Here is a 14,052-nt window from a genome sequence, read left to right as displayed (position 1 = left end):
AGGGCTGCCCGCGCTCGGGGTCCGGCTCCCCGGTGCCCCTGCCGTGAAGGTGCTGGACTGCGTGGGCACCTCGTGTCACCCAGCCGGCACCAGCTTCCCCGCAAAACTCTGCCTCTTCCCGGTGCTTTGCCACAACTAACGGGTTAGCTGTCAGCCCTGTCACGAGAAGGTTCACACATCTAGGCTGCCTTTCTCCATCATGGACTTTCTCCAGTCCTTGGTCCAAGTGTGCTGGCTTGGAGCCTTCACTAATATCTGCTGTTCTGCCCTGAAATACAAATCAAGCTGATCAAGAGATCAGCTCCGAAGAGCATTCATCAACAGTGCTGTCAGGCAGTTAAAAATGAAACCATTCCCACAGACACACTGGAGCTGGTGGAGAAAAGGAGAATGGCTGGTGCCTCACCCAGCGTGGGTCCGTCCCTTGCCCGTCCCTACAACATTTCTGCTAACCCCATCTGCTCCCAGTGCAGGGAGAGCAATCGCCCAGCCCCAGGTCGCACTGGGCTATGGGGGGATAGGTACAATAGTTCATTGCGTGGAAGGCTAAGGGGAACATAACACATTGATAGAAAGCTAGGTTTCCTCAGTTCCACTGCTAACAAAACAGCTTTTTGTATTAAAGATTTTTGTAAAACATTCTGAATTTTCTTGATGAAAAGACAAAGCTGAAGCAAGAAACAATCATTAAAGTGTGCTGAAAGCAGCCCGCTGCTTTAGGAGTTCACACTGTTTTAGGAGCATCACTGAAATCCCTGGGGTCCTCCTGATCCGTACCAGTCCATTTCCCAGGAAAAGCTCTATTACACCGATTATCCCCCAGGCTCCATTAGACCCAGCCCTGCAGGGAAGCCCCACAGCCCTTACCTGGAGGTGTCACGACGGCAATCAGGTTTCGTTGCCTCGGGCTGCAGAGACAGGGAGGGACCCCACGGCTGGGAGCTGGGGGACCCCCGCTGTGGGCAGCAGTGCCTGGGGGCTGGTCCGGTGCTGGATGATTTAGGGAATAAACACCATCACTACCCAGAGGCAGTCTGACTGCTGACACCTCTACAAGATGCTGAAAGTCCTCAGCTGCAGGAGCCCTCCTGCCCTGCCTTTCTCCCCCGCGCCACGCAGGCAGCCCACAGGCATCCACGGCATGCACACAAACACGCGTGTTATTGCCTTGGAACCTCCTCCCTTCGCTAAACTAACACCCGCCGGCCCGTGTCCCAGCACCCAGCTTTGGAGGAGATGCGGGAAGGCTGGGTGGCAAACGTGTACATAAACAAACAGCCAGGCTGTGTTATTCATTATTACTCTTATTCTCTCTTTGATGAAGGCAGACAAAGTCACCTCTCTTTTGTGCGATGTGTGTGTTGTTTTTGCTTTATTTTTTATTTGTTTCTTTCCTTATAAAACTCATGTGAATAAGCCAGATGCGGTTTCCATAGCAACCCTCTCTCTTCAAGCAGCAGATGCTGGAAAAAGGTTTTTCAGTTTAATCCGCCTGGAAATCTCCCCAGCAGAGGTTGCTGGTATAAGATGATACTAAGAGATGCACAGCAGCAGTGGTTGGCATATTTTAAATCCCATGTGCTTCTCTTTGCATGAAGAACCTGCCCTTTCACCCTTTAGAAATGGCACACATCACAGTAAGAGCAGCAAATGTACCCTAATGCCTCATCTTACGTTTAAACAGAGTCTTTCCCTGCACGGCTCCTAAAGCATTTCGTGGTGATTAAGACGAGAGTGCAGCATTCTGCATCCCTGCACTCATTGAGTGGGGCAGAGACCAGGGCAGCTGCCTCGAGCACACCTACCCCAGCCTACCCCAAGCTGCCACTGGCATTAAACATATGGCTTGGGGTATATAAACGAGCCTGCTTTATTGACAAAAAAGGGAAAAAGTCTCCTTAGTGCTTGGCAGGAGTGGCTTCCCGTTTTGCATCCATGGATCGGTCACTTGTGACTGACACGGTCATGTTGGAGAAGACATATTAAATGCTGTTTGCAACCAAAACTGGCCTGCTGTGGATCCACACTGATGCACACATCTCCCTTTCTGCTGTGAAAGTGGGGCCCTCGTGCAGGGCCCTGCCCCTGCTCCCATCACCCTCTGTCTCACTTGTTGGGTTGTGTTGGTGCGGTTGCATCAGTCAAGCTCCTTAAGAGGATGGATGGAGAAGGCAGGATTTCAGCCCGGCTTGTTTAACAAAGATATATCCATTGCAAATAAAAAGCTTAGAAATGGAAGCTGGAGTTTAGCTAGTGCAGAACGAGCTGTTCAGCCTGTCTCTTAAAAAAAGAAAATCCCGTAGAACTTGACAGAAAATAATAGCCACTGTATTTTGTTTTTTTCATTTAACAGATTTCGTGTAGGCATAGCAGGAAAGTTTCCTCTGATGGATTTTAACTCATTTTAATTAAAGGAGTTGAAACTGAGTCAATTCCCCATTCCCTAGTGCAGAAATGCACAGAAAAGCAAAGTGCTCATTCAAGACAACTATTACTTACTACTTTAGTAATGCATCTTCTAAAGGAAGGTTTTGCTTGTGTCATGCAGTCTCAGCCTCCTTAACCCCAGATCTAACTGACGGAGGCAGTTCCTCCAGGAAAAACCTGTTATGTTTCATGTTTTATAACATCAGGACTACAGAGTCGTCCTCAGTGTCAGTCAGGTTTGTGAGTTATCCCAGAGCCAAACCACCTGGTGATCCCCAGGCTGTTGGGAACGTTCTTAAACATAACAGAAGAGGTAATGGCAATGAAAGGATGGTGACGCCACGTGATGTCCCAGATCCATTCTGGATTATGAAGCTGGTTTTGTGCGTGCAGGGAAATCATGGGGTCACAGGCAGCAGACCCTCCTGCCCCAGGGCAGGACCAGCACCTCTGGCATCAATTATGGCAGATGCAGGTTAAGTTGCCTTTAAAATTTGTAGGGATGAAGATCGCCCAGTCCCAGCAAGCAACATGGACTGGTCAAGCGGAATGTACCTCACATGTCGGTGGAGGAGATGGCTGAGACTGGGCTTCCAAAACATCACTTGCCCCTCCATACTGGCTGTGAGCAGGCAAAACCCAGGCAGCGTGGGCTGAGACTCTTGCAAAGCCACATACTGCATGATGCCTTTGCAGGCTGAGAAGTGGAAATGAGTTAAGAGCAGAAACCATGAGAAACTGGGATTAATAACTCAAATCTGAGCAATAGTCAGAACATTTGCAATTCACGGCAAAGCTCTGTTCCAGTTCTCATCTGTTTGCTTTCCATCAAGAGCAAGCTTCGTCTTGCGATTAAATAAAGGCAGTAAGGATCAGGACTCCTGGACTCTGCTCTTAACTCTGCCGCTAATTTGCCGTGTGTCTTCGGAGAGGTCACGTACGATTAAATGCTCAGAGCTGGTGCAGGCTCAAAATTCCCACTGACGTCAATAGGGACAACAGGTTTTCAGCACGAGTGGAAAAATGCAGCCTGTAATGCTTCCTCTGCTTCAGCTTCCTGGGTGCAAAACTCTCCTGCCCAGTCCTGTGGATGAATTTATTTACATTTACGGAAAGGAGCCCGCAGGGTTCCTCTGGTTTGCTGGGATGGTGAATAAAAGGGAGCAGAGCAATTCAGAGTCAACGTGCTGAAAAAAGAGAGATGCTCCCCCCACCCCACCAGTTCATTCCCGAGGTCTAAACCACGTCCACAGCCGCACAAACAGCCCCCCCGTGCTGCGCTCTTGCTGTCACCATGGCATCTGGGCTTGCTGACCCTGCAGTGGTTTTGGGTATATGCAATTTGGTGACCTTGGGGCCGTGGAGGCGTGCAGGGCAGGTGGGAGCATGGGGGTGCAGGCACAGCCATGTACCGATAACAGCGCTTGCCCTGTCTCATATGCTGGCAGATGGCAGTTTATCCGTGATACGCTCCTTTTTGGCATGGCCATTATGTCCCCAATTACCACCATGATGAGCAGATAATTTCTCATGTCAGCAAGCGATGGAGAGGAGAGCAGACAGGAGGGAAGGTGCAATGCCAGCCAGGCGCTCCTTCACCATGGCCACATCATGTGCATTTGTCCTTTCCCTCGGAGAAGATGTAGCCCGTTATTTCAAATGCTCCTGCCAGACCCCGTTTGTTTTGAAACCAGTAGATAGAAGCAGTTCCTGACCCCCCGGCTGCAGCCCAAGGGCTTTCTCTAAGTGATATCCTTGGCAGATGAATTACATCCACTTTAAGCTCTGCCCTGTGCCTTCCTTTGTGCTTTTCTTGATGCGGCTGCCTGGCAGAGGTGCAGCAAGAGCACGGCGAACGGTCCCATCACTCTTATTGTCAATCATCCCTTGTCAAAGTGCTGAAGGTATAATAAATCCTCGTCCAGGAAAGGGCTGTATTTACATATCTGATTTTCAAAAATGGCAACAGGCTGTTAAGAAAATACAGAATTTTAATCACCTGGTTTGGGCTCGTGCACAGCTTCTGGGGCATCGCCAGAGTTTGGCCACAGCGGAACTGTCTGTCCCCTTATTTGCAAGGGGTCATTAGGAGTGATTAATTATAATGTTGCTATTTAACCCCTTTCCCAGTTTCCAAAGCACAAAAGTGGTTACTTGTCCTTATCTCTCCTCAATAACAGATAAATTGAGGGATGGGGATGTGTACCAGCATCTCCCCCATAGAAGATGCCCAGCCCTAGAGCTCCTCCTTACACTAGAGCACAGACAAACTTCTCCCGTGGGTGTGTTTGTAATGGGTCCCATTTGCAACAGGGCTGATGTCACCATTTATAAACAAGCTCTATTAATGACTTTTTTTTTTTTAAATAAAAGCACAGCAACAGAAATCTTCAGCCTTAAATGCTGTCCTACCCTGCCAGCCCCCACCCTGTGCTTTTTCATTGTGCAAAGAAAGCAGAAAAGGAGAGCAGCCAAGAGACAGACATGTGGGGAAAAGAAACACATGGGGAATTAACAAGCCCAGCTGTAGTATGGACGGGAGCTCCTCCCAAACCCCACCCCACCCCACCCCACCCCACCCCACCTCAACCCCTCCCCTCCCCTCCCCTCCCCTCCCCTCCCCTCCCATCCTGGTGTGGGGCAGCACCTTCACTGTGCTCCAGCCTCAGCGGCTGCTCCGCTTACTGACCTTAATTCTGATTTTAGCTTGAGCAAAATTGACCGAGAGAGAGCAGAGGCTTTAAAAGCAGCCTAGCACGGAGCGGAGATGCAGAGAGCCTTTGTATGTATTTCACTTAGGGAAAAATAATTGGGGGGGAGGATATAAACCCTTTTCCTCCATAAAGCTGTGCAGCTCCGCTGTCCCCTGGGGCCGGCCCCAGTTATTAGGCTGGGCGTGAGTGTGGTGGGGATGGCAGCACCCTCACCCTAAATCTGAGACAGCCTGTGGCCGAAGTGGACTCCTGGTTTGAAAAGGGATGGAGGAGGCGAGCAGAGACATGGCAGTGATGAGGCAGGTCATGGCAGCTGAGAATGAAGTGGTTTTTAAAAGTATTTGGCAAAGCCTCATGGGGTGCACAGGGCTGTGGGGCAGCGGGTGCATGTTTGGGGGGGTCTCACCTGCCCACAGTCTTTCTTTCAAGGGCTTTCCCTTGCCCCATTGGCAATGCAGTTTTATGACCTTTGTTTTCAGGAGATGGCCCCATTGCAGAAGCTGTGCCTAGGGGAGACCCGGAGCTTTGGGAGGGATCCTGCCTGGTGCTGGGGACCCCTGGGCATCAGCAGGAGATGTTTCCTTGCCCTCACAGAGGTGTTCTCTTGGAGCCCTTTTCTGCAGGATGAGAAAGACCCAGCGTCACGAGCTGCAGGGGTACGACTGTCACAGCTGGCACCCACAGCAAAGCACCCACAGGTTGCGGGGGAGACGGGGACCCAGGAGGTGCTGAGCACCCCAGGGTGCTCCACCAGCTCCCGCCTGGTGCTGCGTGGCCAGGGCTGAGTCCCCCATGCAGCGTGGGATGGAGATGTAGGGGAGAGGCGGAGGGGAGTGAAGCTCGATGCTCTTTTGCCATCAAAATAATATGAAATTAATTTGTTTGAACAAATCCCAGGGAACCCCCCGCTCCACATGACGTTCGTGTTTGAATTCTCTGCGGTGCGCTTTGACCCACAGCTTGGAGCAATGATCAAAGGATGCAGCCGAAGAACAGCTCCCAGGAACCTTGCAAAAGGAGGCAAATCTTCCAGCCTAAAAAACAATTGCAAAAATACTTCTTTCCACACCAGACTGTACTCCATAATCCATAGTACTCTTCCAAAAAAAAAAAAAAAGAAAAAGGCAACGTAGGGGCAGGCTGTAGCTGAAGCACGCAGCGAGCTCCTACTTAGCATTATTTATCATCAATGATCTCCAGGCTGGGCCATGATGCATAATTCATTTTCTTTTTAGAGGCTGCATCTCGAACCGAGCCCAGTCTGGCACCTCCCTGCCACAGCCGCGCTGCGTTCTGGCTCTTCGAAAAAAGCAACTTGGGCATCTCGGCGTGCGGAGTCCTTGGCCTCTTCATGTTCATGTGAATACGACAGTCTGGCGAGGGCTGCTGCTAAGTTTATCCCTGTCTGTGTGCTGCTGCCTCGGTGCCTGTCCTCCCTGCTCATCCCCCGGCGCTGGGAGCTGCATCGCTCGAGCCTTGACAGCGCTGCAGATTCGGGGTTGCGTATCTCACTCCCTCCCGCCAGGAGCGGAGCCAATTTCCATCGGCTCAGGAAACAGCTGATAGCTTTTAAAAATGAAGGAGAGGAGCCGTGCCCTTGTTCAAGGCTCTGGCCCCCTGCCCCGACCCCGGCTGGCCCCCGGCTCGGGGGGGATGGAGATGCAGCCCCTCCGGGGTACGTGCGTGGCAGAGGGGGAGCGGGAGAAGGGAGACGGAAAGAGAAGCCAGCAGCTTTTTATTCTGGGCCCCACTTGCAAACATTTTCTAAAAGACCAATAAATAATTAATAGCCGCTATAAGCATATTGCAGACACGAGGAGTTTTTGCTGCGGATGGTCATAAGGACGTTGTCAGTGAGTTATCGACTGGAGGGCTGCGCAATCCATCCTCATCGACTGGCCGTTTATTAAGACATCTATTCATTAACTCTTTATGGACAACGAGCAGGACTTTAATATAAAACGGAAGGACCAGAACCCCCCAAAATAGCTGAGCTTTGCTTTTTTGGAGGCAAGGTTTTGTCCTGAGCAGGAACAGAGGCAGGAAGGATGGAGGGGGACCTGGCCAAACTGCTCCCAAAATCTAGCTCAGAGCCAGGACTGGGGGCCTCCAACTCCCTCCCGGTGAGTCAGGCACCATCGGAAAGCAGGTGAAGCCAGTGTATTTTTACCAAATCAATTCTCCTTCATTTAACTTCATCTCCATGGAGTAGACATCTCATTCCATCAGCAGCAATAAATATATCCTGCGCCGGGTAGGACCCAAATGTTTTCAGAGGCATTTCCAAAGCCCAAAGGAGGGGTTTGCCCTACCACTGTGCGTACTGGTTGTTACTGGTTTCTCTCCCAGGCTCACTAATTACCACTGGGCGGGTTCGCACGGTGCCTGGGGATGCTCACTGCTGGCAAAGGGAGCTAAAGGAGAGCTCAGGACGGTTCCTTCCTGGAGCGCAAGAAGACATTGATGATTTATTTCACTCTCTCTCTAAGGTAATTATGTACCTAGGCAGTCTTAAAATGTGTATTTCTTTTCTCTGGCAGACCAGAACAGCCTCTTTGGTTCCAGTCTAGCAAATAAATATGTATTTACACACTTTATTAAGATGGGTATTACTTTCCCAGAAGACTGGCATAACTTTTCTGCTCTGGTATTTTATGTAAAACTGTATTTGCACAGTAGTTTGCAATATATATGACAGTCTAGATGGACCACAGCAGCCTTGGCAAACGCTGAGTGCAACTTGAGGAGCTATGTGTGAAGACGCGTGCGTGAATGTACGTATAGATGATGTACGTATAGATGATGCACGCAGCTTCCCCGGGACGTGTACGTGGCACCCACAGCTACAGCTCTGCCGTAGGAGGAGATGTCCTTACCATGCTTTCACCTTTTCTCAAAATGTGAGAAAATCAGCATTAATATGTCAGGCCAGCTCCAAGCTGAGGATGGCAGGTGAAACTTCAGGGAGGGGCCACCAAATATGTCACCAACATGTAAAATTTGGCATTTGAGTCTTCTGGATCGTCAGTGCAAAGGCCCTCTCCTGAGAGGCAGCGGGACCATCACCCCCCAGCATCACCCCCCTCCACGGCAGGCTGCTCAGACCCTCTCCATCCCTGATGGAACACGGGCTCCTGCTTTCCACCGAGGTTTTACTCCTGGCCAAACAGCGGGATGTGCCGCATTCAGCTCCCACCCAGCAACTGCTCTCCCTGTGCGTCGGGTGCTCGTGGCTTGTGGCAGAGGCAAAAGCAGCTCACACTGACCAGGGTTTCTAATTACTGTTGTTTTCCCGCAGACTGTTTTTGCTGGGTCCAGCGAGGACATGTGGAGAGACAGTCGCTGCCCCAAACGCTGCAACATCCAACCAGCTAAAGCAGGCAGGAGTGGAAGAGAGGAGGGAGCTTTGCCTGTCCTTGAGGGCCCTGGGAGGTAGGAAAAGCATGTTTTCACGCTGTTTCACACGCACGGCACGACCTCCGTAATCAAGCATCTAGCAGTAAAAATGTGGCTGGATTAACGTGACGAAGCATCAGTCTATAGTATATTAATTCTCATATAATTTTGTAAAGCTGCTTAACTGAGAATGTCAATGCATTTAATGCAGATTAGTAGGTAATAGCAATTAATTAAAAAAACCCCCAGCAATTCAGGCGCAGGCAGGACAGGGGCTGTCATGGTGTGCGGGTGTCCGTGCGAGCGGCTCGCCCAGCCCTGCTCCTGACCCAGGGGAGCAGAGCGATCCAGCCGGGCTGTGCCGCATCTCCGCTGCAGTGACACGGCAGGCTCGGCGTGTCTGAAATCTAATCGAGCATAAAAACATCGGATATGAGCTGTCCCCAGGTGAAGTTTAATAAGGAACAATCATCAGCTAAGTAGACCTGAAAGTAAAGCAAAGTACGGGGAGGAGAGGTGGCTCCTACGAGCGTGCAACACGCCAGCATGGGTGTGAAATGCCTTGGGCTTAGTGCTGGGTGGGGACGGGGAAAACCAAGGTGAAATCTGGAAGGGTTTGGGAGCTGGGAGTGGGCTCAGATCCTGGATATTCGGTCTGTTGCTCTGCCGAAGGAGCTGGAGGAGACCTTAGATGGGGCTGTAGGTGCAACTGCTCAATAAATGGGCTCTGCCTACGTTGGCTGCTTACCCTGAGACACCTTGGACCAGCTTTCAACGGTGTTTGGAGGTCACAAGTCCTACATACAGCCCTTTTCTTACTCCTAGCAACTGTCAGCCCTTGAATTTCAGCCCAGGTTTGTTAGAGTTGAGTCTGCACAACCCCTTCCTTGCTGAGCAGTGTCCCTCCATCCCCTCGTCCCAACACCACACTGGCTCTGTTCAGCAAAACCTTTCCGTGTGTGCCTGATGTTAAGCAATGACTGTTCCTGCTGGCTTTAAGGGAACTATCTAATCTCCTTTAAATTAAGCATATGATTGGGTTTTGGCTAGATTGGGGCCTTGGGCCTTAATCTTTTTATGCCCCACTTTCTCAATCTGCAAAATAGTAATTATCTACTTCATGGGGCTAAATTAATTTCCCATATTTCACTGATGCTCATTTTGCCAATATGCAGGTTGCCATTCTCCCAGAGATTGCCATTTGCATGATGCTCAGCAAATTATGTATTATATATCCGTACACATACACACACATACACAAATCTAAGCCTCAGGGGAAAAAAACCTAAATGCCATGATGGCCGAGACAGGATGTAGGCAATAACAGTAAGGATAACAAAAATGCAGTTCAGGGATTCAAAGGATTTAGTGAATGGAGAATAGGCTGAGTTGCATAAAAAGAAGGTAAGAAACTCTCAACTGAGTTAAGAAGTAATGAAAAGAATAATGAATATCTAACAGGATGAAAGAGATTAATTAAGACTTAACTTTTTTCAAGTACAGCTTGGGAGAGCTGATGGTGGTCAGTGAAGAGGATGAGGAACGAAACAGAGAAATTGTTTTTAACCCCTTCATGAATGTCAGGGGAAAAAGGAAGAGTAAATGAAGTTTGTGGAAAACAATCCAGCACTGCTATGTCTCTGTTTTGCAGGACACAGAGGAGTTTGGATTTGGGGAGAAGTTGACAAATGTTATATGTTTTTTTTGGGGAAACGTGAAATGGAGAAGGAAAGAGAAAATCCTGTCCTAAAATTACCCCGGGGATGCCCCTTTTCATCTTGATGGACTAACCCTTCTGGTTTTGGGCCCTGGGACGCAGAGCACGTAGCGTGGTAGGACCTGGAGGAGATTTTGATTCTGCACCTGCTGCTTGTACATTCCTTGTTTGTGCTGGGCTGCAAACAAGTAAAGATTACATTAGGGATGATGCACTGGCGCAGAAATGTTGGACAGATTAAATCTTGTTTCAGTGTGGCTCTCTATCGCCTCTCAGCACGGCTTTGTCGAATGATAAGGTTTGAAAGGCTGCGAGCTGGAGCTCTCTGGATCAGTAATGTTCATTAAGATAAAATCAAAGACATGCTCCTGCTCTCTGTTTTCCAGAAGGACTCATTCCATAAAAAGGTAAATAAAAAACCCCAATGCTTACTGAGCAATCCTCATGGGAAACCGTGGGCTTTGACATCATGGTTTTCATTTTCTCCTGCCACAGTCTTTGCAGAGAACAAGGGCAGCCAAGAGACCAGAAAGGAAAAGAGAGAAGTCAAAAAGTTACGGAGCAGCATCAGCCCTGTTAAGTCTAATTCCAATGCATTGACTCTGCTCAGCTCCTTGGGGAATGAAGGAATGAAAGGAAAGGAGGAAGAAAAGCAAAATAATTGAAAGGAGTAATTCAATTTGGGAAGAATTATTCTCCTAATGATTTATGGCTTCATTAATGACTGATTGAACAAATTACTTTTATTTTTTTTTTTACTTACTAGGAATTAAGGCGGCTGGCTGAAAGGTTATTGGATGTCACAGCAACAGGGACTCATTTGTCTCCATTTAAATACTTAATGATCTCTATCTTTCTCCCCCTCGATCGATAGGATCTAGAAGCAGTCGGTTTTTTGCAAACTTTCTTGGCTTCACAAAAATGTGACCTGGTGCTCTGAGGAACGACGTGTGGTAACGAGACACGGCTGAGAGGGCATGAACACTGCAGAGAGACACCTTGCAATGCCTTGTCCCTGTCCCCGTCCCCATCCCCGGGTACCGCTGTCCCGGGGGCTGCCGCAGCACTCTACCCCTGCAGAAAGTCGCTCCCCCCACCCATGCCTCTGCTTCACATGTATCTTCAAGAGACCACGGTCTTCTAGTGCTGGGGGGGGTCTGGTTTGGTAAAGCTGTTCACCTTTGAGTGATGCCATGGTCCTGGCTCTGATGGAAGCATCTATCCCAGCTCAGAGCTCATGCTCTTCTTTGCCTCCCCAGAAATGAATGTATTTTTCCTTTTAATGCACCTGAAACCCTCGTGCTGTTGCATTCAGCAAGTCCTGTGGTGAGACCCGTGCCGTGCTCATGGTGAGGGGCCCGTCTGTACGCGGGGAGCTAAGGCAGCACTCACCTCTGCATTCCTCTATCTAGCTCCGCAGCCCTATGGATCTCTGTGCATGTATAAATGAGTACATACTAGATTTTTCATGCATGTATATTTTCATAATTGAGTACACATCCATATAATTCTTTGGTTTATATGCTTTATGCATTGATATTAGAAGTAAACACAATAAATGCAAACTTAGACCAGTTCACAGGGCACACGACATGAAAATCTCCCGACTGCAAAAAACCCTGTGGGCACGAGGCTACTGGGTTAGCAAAGCGATTTAAAATTCATTATCTATCGCTCAGCACTCCCGTGCCTCCAGGCTCGTGCCCTAGTCAGGTGCATGTCCTTCAACTCTCTTCAATTAAACAGCCTCCTAAAGTTCAGGCCCTGTTAATTGGTCTCAGAACTGCTTAGTGCCATAATTGGGATTTGTCTCCCTGGCGTTGCTGGCAGATGTGCTGGGCTGGGGCTGTACTGGGGCAACCTGGCTCGAGTGTGGACCACAACTCACTGTGCTGGGTCATGAAAACCAAGACTGGGTCTCGGGACGGGAAGGCAGGAGCAAAAGGGGGGCAACAAACTGGTCCCTTTAGCCAAAGGTGTACTTTTTAAGTCTAAATTGAGCCTGGAGTCTCTTGTGGTCAGGTTTTGGTGGTGCAATGGGGCTGGTACAGGGGAGCGGATGCTGCAGCAGCATCCTTCCAGCTGGGGATTTTTTTTATCGCCTACAATAATGAAGGTCAAACCGCCTGTCAGTCAAAGCGCGGTTTCCCTTAGTTTAGCAGTAAGGTTGGAGAGCTGAGCCACAGCCTGACCCTGTTGCTATTGGATATGAGCTCCATACGGATGATATGCAAACATATTTAAGATTTTTTGTCTATTTGCAGGAGCAATATCAATTTGCAAGGATGAGCTCAATTAACATAACTCATTACTTTCCCATGTGTAACTTATGTCAAAGGAACGCCTCCTCTGAAGGGACTATCAAGGGGAAGATTGCTGGGCCCATGTATGTACGTAAGACTGTTCTTGTGATATAATAGCAAAGATATTTTCTTTCCTTCTATAAAATGGGAAAATTCCTTTTTGCTAAGCAGAGACAGAGCTTGTGTGTGGGCAGAATAAAAAAAAGCCGTTTGCAAAAATATTTTTTTTGCCATAGGCACAGGCTTGGGAACATCACTGTAGCCTGCACATTCATGGCAAATACAACCTGCTTTTTTATGGGAAGAAAGGCAAAAAATTTTTCCCTCGGTGAAGAAAAGTTGAAACCATTTTGGAGATTTCTAACTCAAACTTTTCTTTTTTTCAAGTTGACCCCTTCTTTGTTTGAAAATAACAGATCATTAATTCTTTGTATTGATACTACCAACAACTGAATAGATCCAAGAGGAGGGAGTTGAAGACTGGTTTTGGATCAGGAGCAGGATCACCTCCTCTGAGCCTTCCCATACATCCCAAGTGTTGCCTGTTGGCCGTAGAGGCAGAACCTATTGCCCGTCACCTCCCCACACATGGTATTTTATGTCCATTTTGCCATTCGGAGCAGTGGCTTCTGCCCACAGACTTAAAACTAACAGCCCAGCCGCAGAGGTGAGGGCAGGGGTACTGGCCGGTCCAGGTACGGGGCCGTAACTCCCGACACGGGCAACGTTGGATGCTTTGGGGGGATATCGAGAAAAGTAGTCAGCAGTCTCTCTGAAGTGTGGTGTCAACTGTGCTTACTTCTCCCTTGCAGAGGCTGCTTGCTTTCTTACGTGACGCACATCAAGAGGGCTATTTTAAGTCATTGGGTTGGTTCGTTCTTTTTTTCTAAAGATCAGCTCCTACACCAGGATACTGCTGCCTGAATGCTGGGCTGCAGCAAAAGCTAGTAATCTTGATCAGCCCTGATATAAAGCGACAACTGGGGGTATTGGCAGGCACACTTCATTTGCTCTGTCAAACATCATAATCAATTTGAAGGGGTTTTTTTTACCTTAAGAAAGCGGCAGCAGTGGGGGTCGGGTTGGGTCTGCGTTGAAAACTGGAGGAGGTTCGGGCGGTGCAGGCACTGGCGGGCGAGCTGGTTGGAAGTCAAGGTGTTTAAAGCAAACAGGGAAGGTATGTGGCTTGGGATCTCTGCCTGTCTTGGTACCCCGTCTATTTTCCCCGCAGATCTTCGGGGTGAAGGCTGCCATGGTCCCAGCGCCAAGCACCAGCGGGCTGGGGCAGGGATGTGCTCAATGAACCGCAAAGCTGAGCTGCCCGGCTCCGGAAGGATGGAGGGGAAAAACAGCGAACATCTCACCTCCCTTTGAGCGGTTACAACTTGTTTTATTAGTGCTCCAAAAATATTTGTACGAGTGATTTTTGGCTTTTTTGTCCTCAAGAAAATGCGAGGAAAGGAAGAACATCAGCGATGGGCACTTGTGCTGCATC

The sequence above is a fragment of the Gavia stellata genome, chromosome 24 (assembly GCF_030936135.1).
Source record: "Gavia stellata isolate bGavSte3 chromosome 24, bGavSte3.hap2, whole genome shotgun sequence".
Classification (NCBI taxonomy): domain Eukaryota; kingdom Metazoa; phylum Chordata; class Aves; order Gaviiformes; family Gaviidae; genus Gavia; species Gavia stellata.
This window is presented reverse-complemented; position numbering follows the sequence as displayed.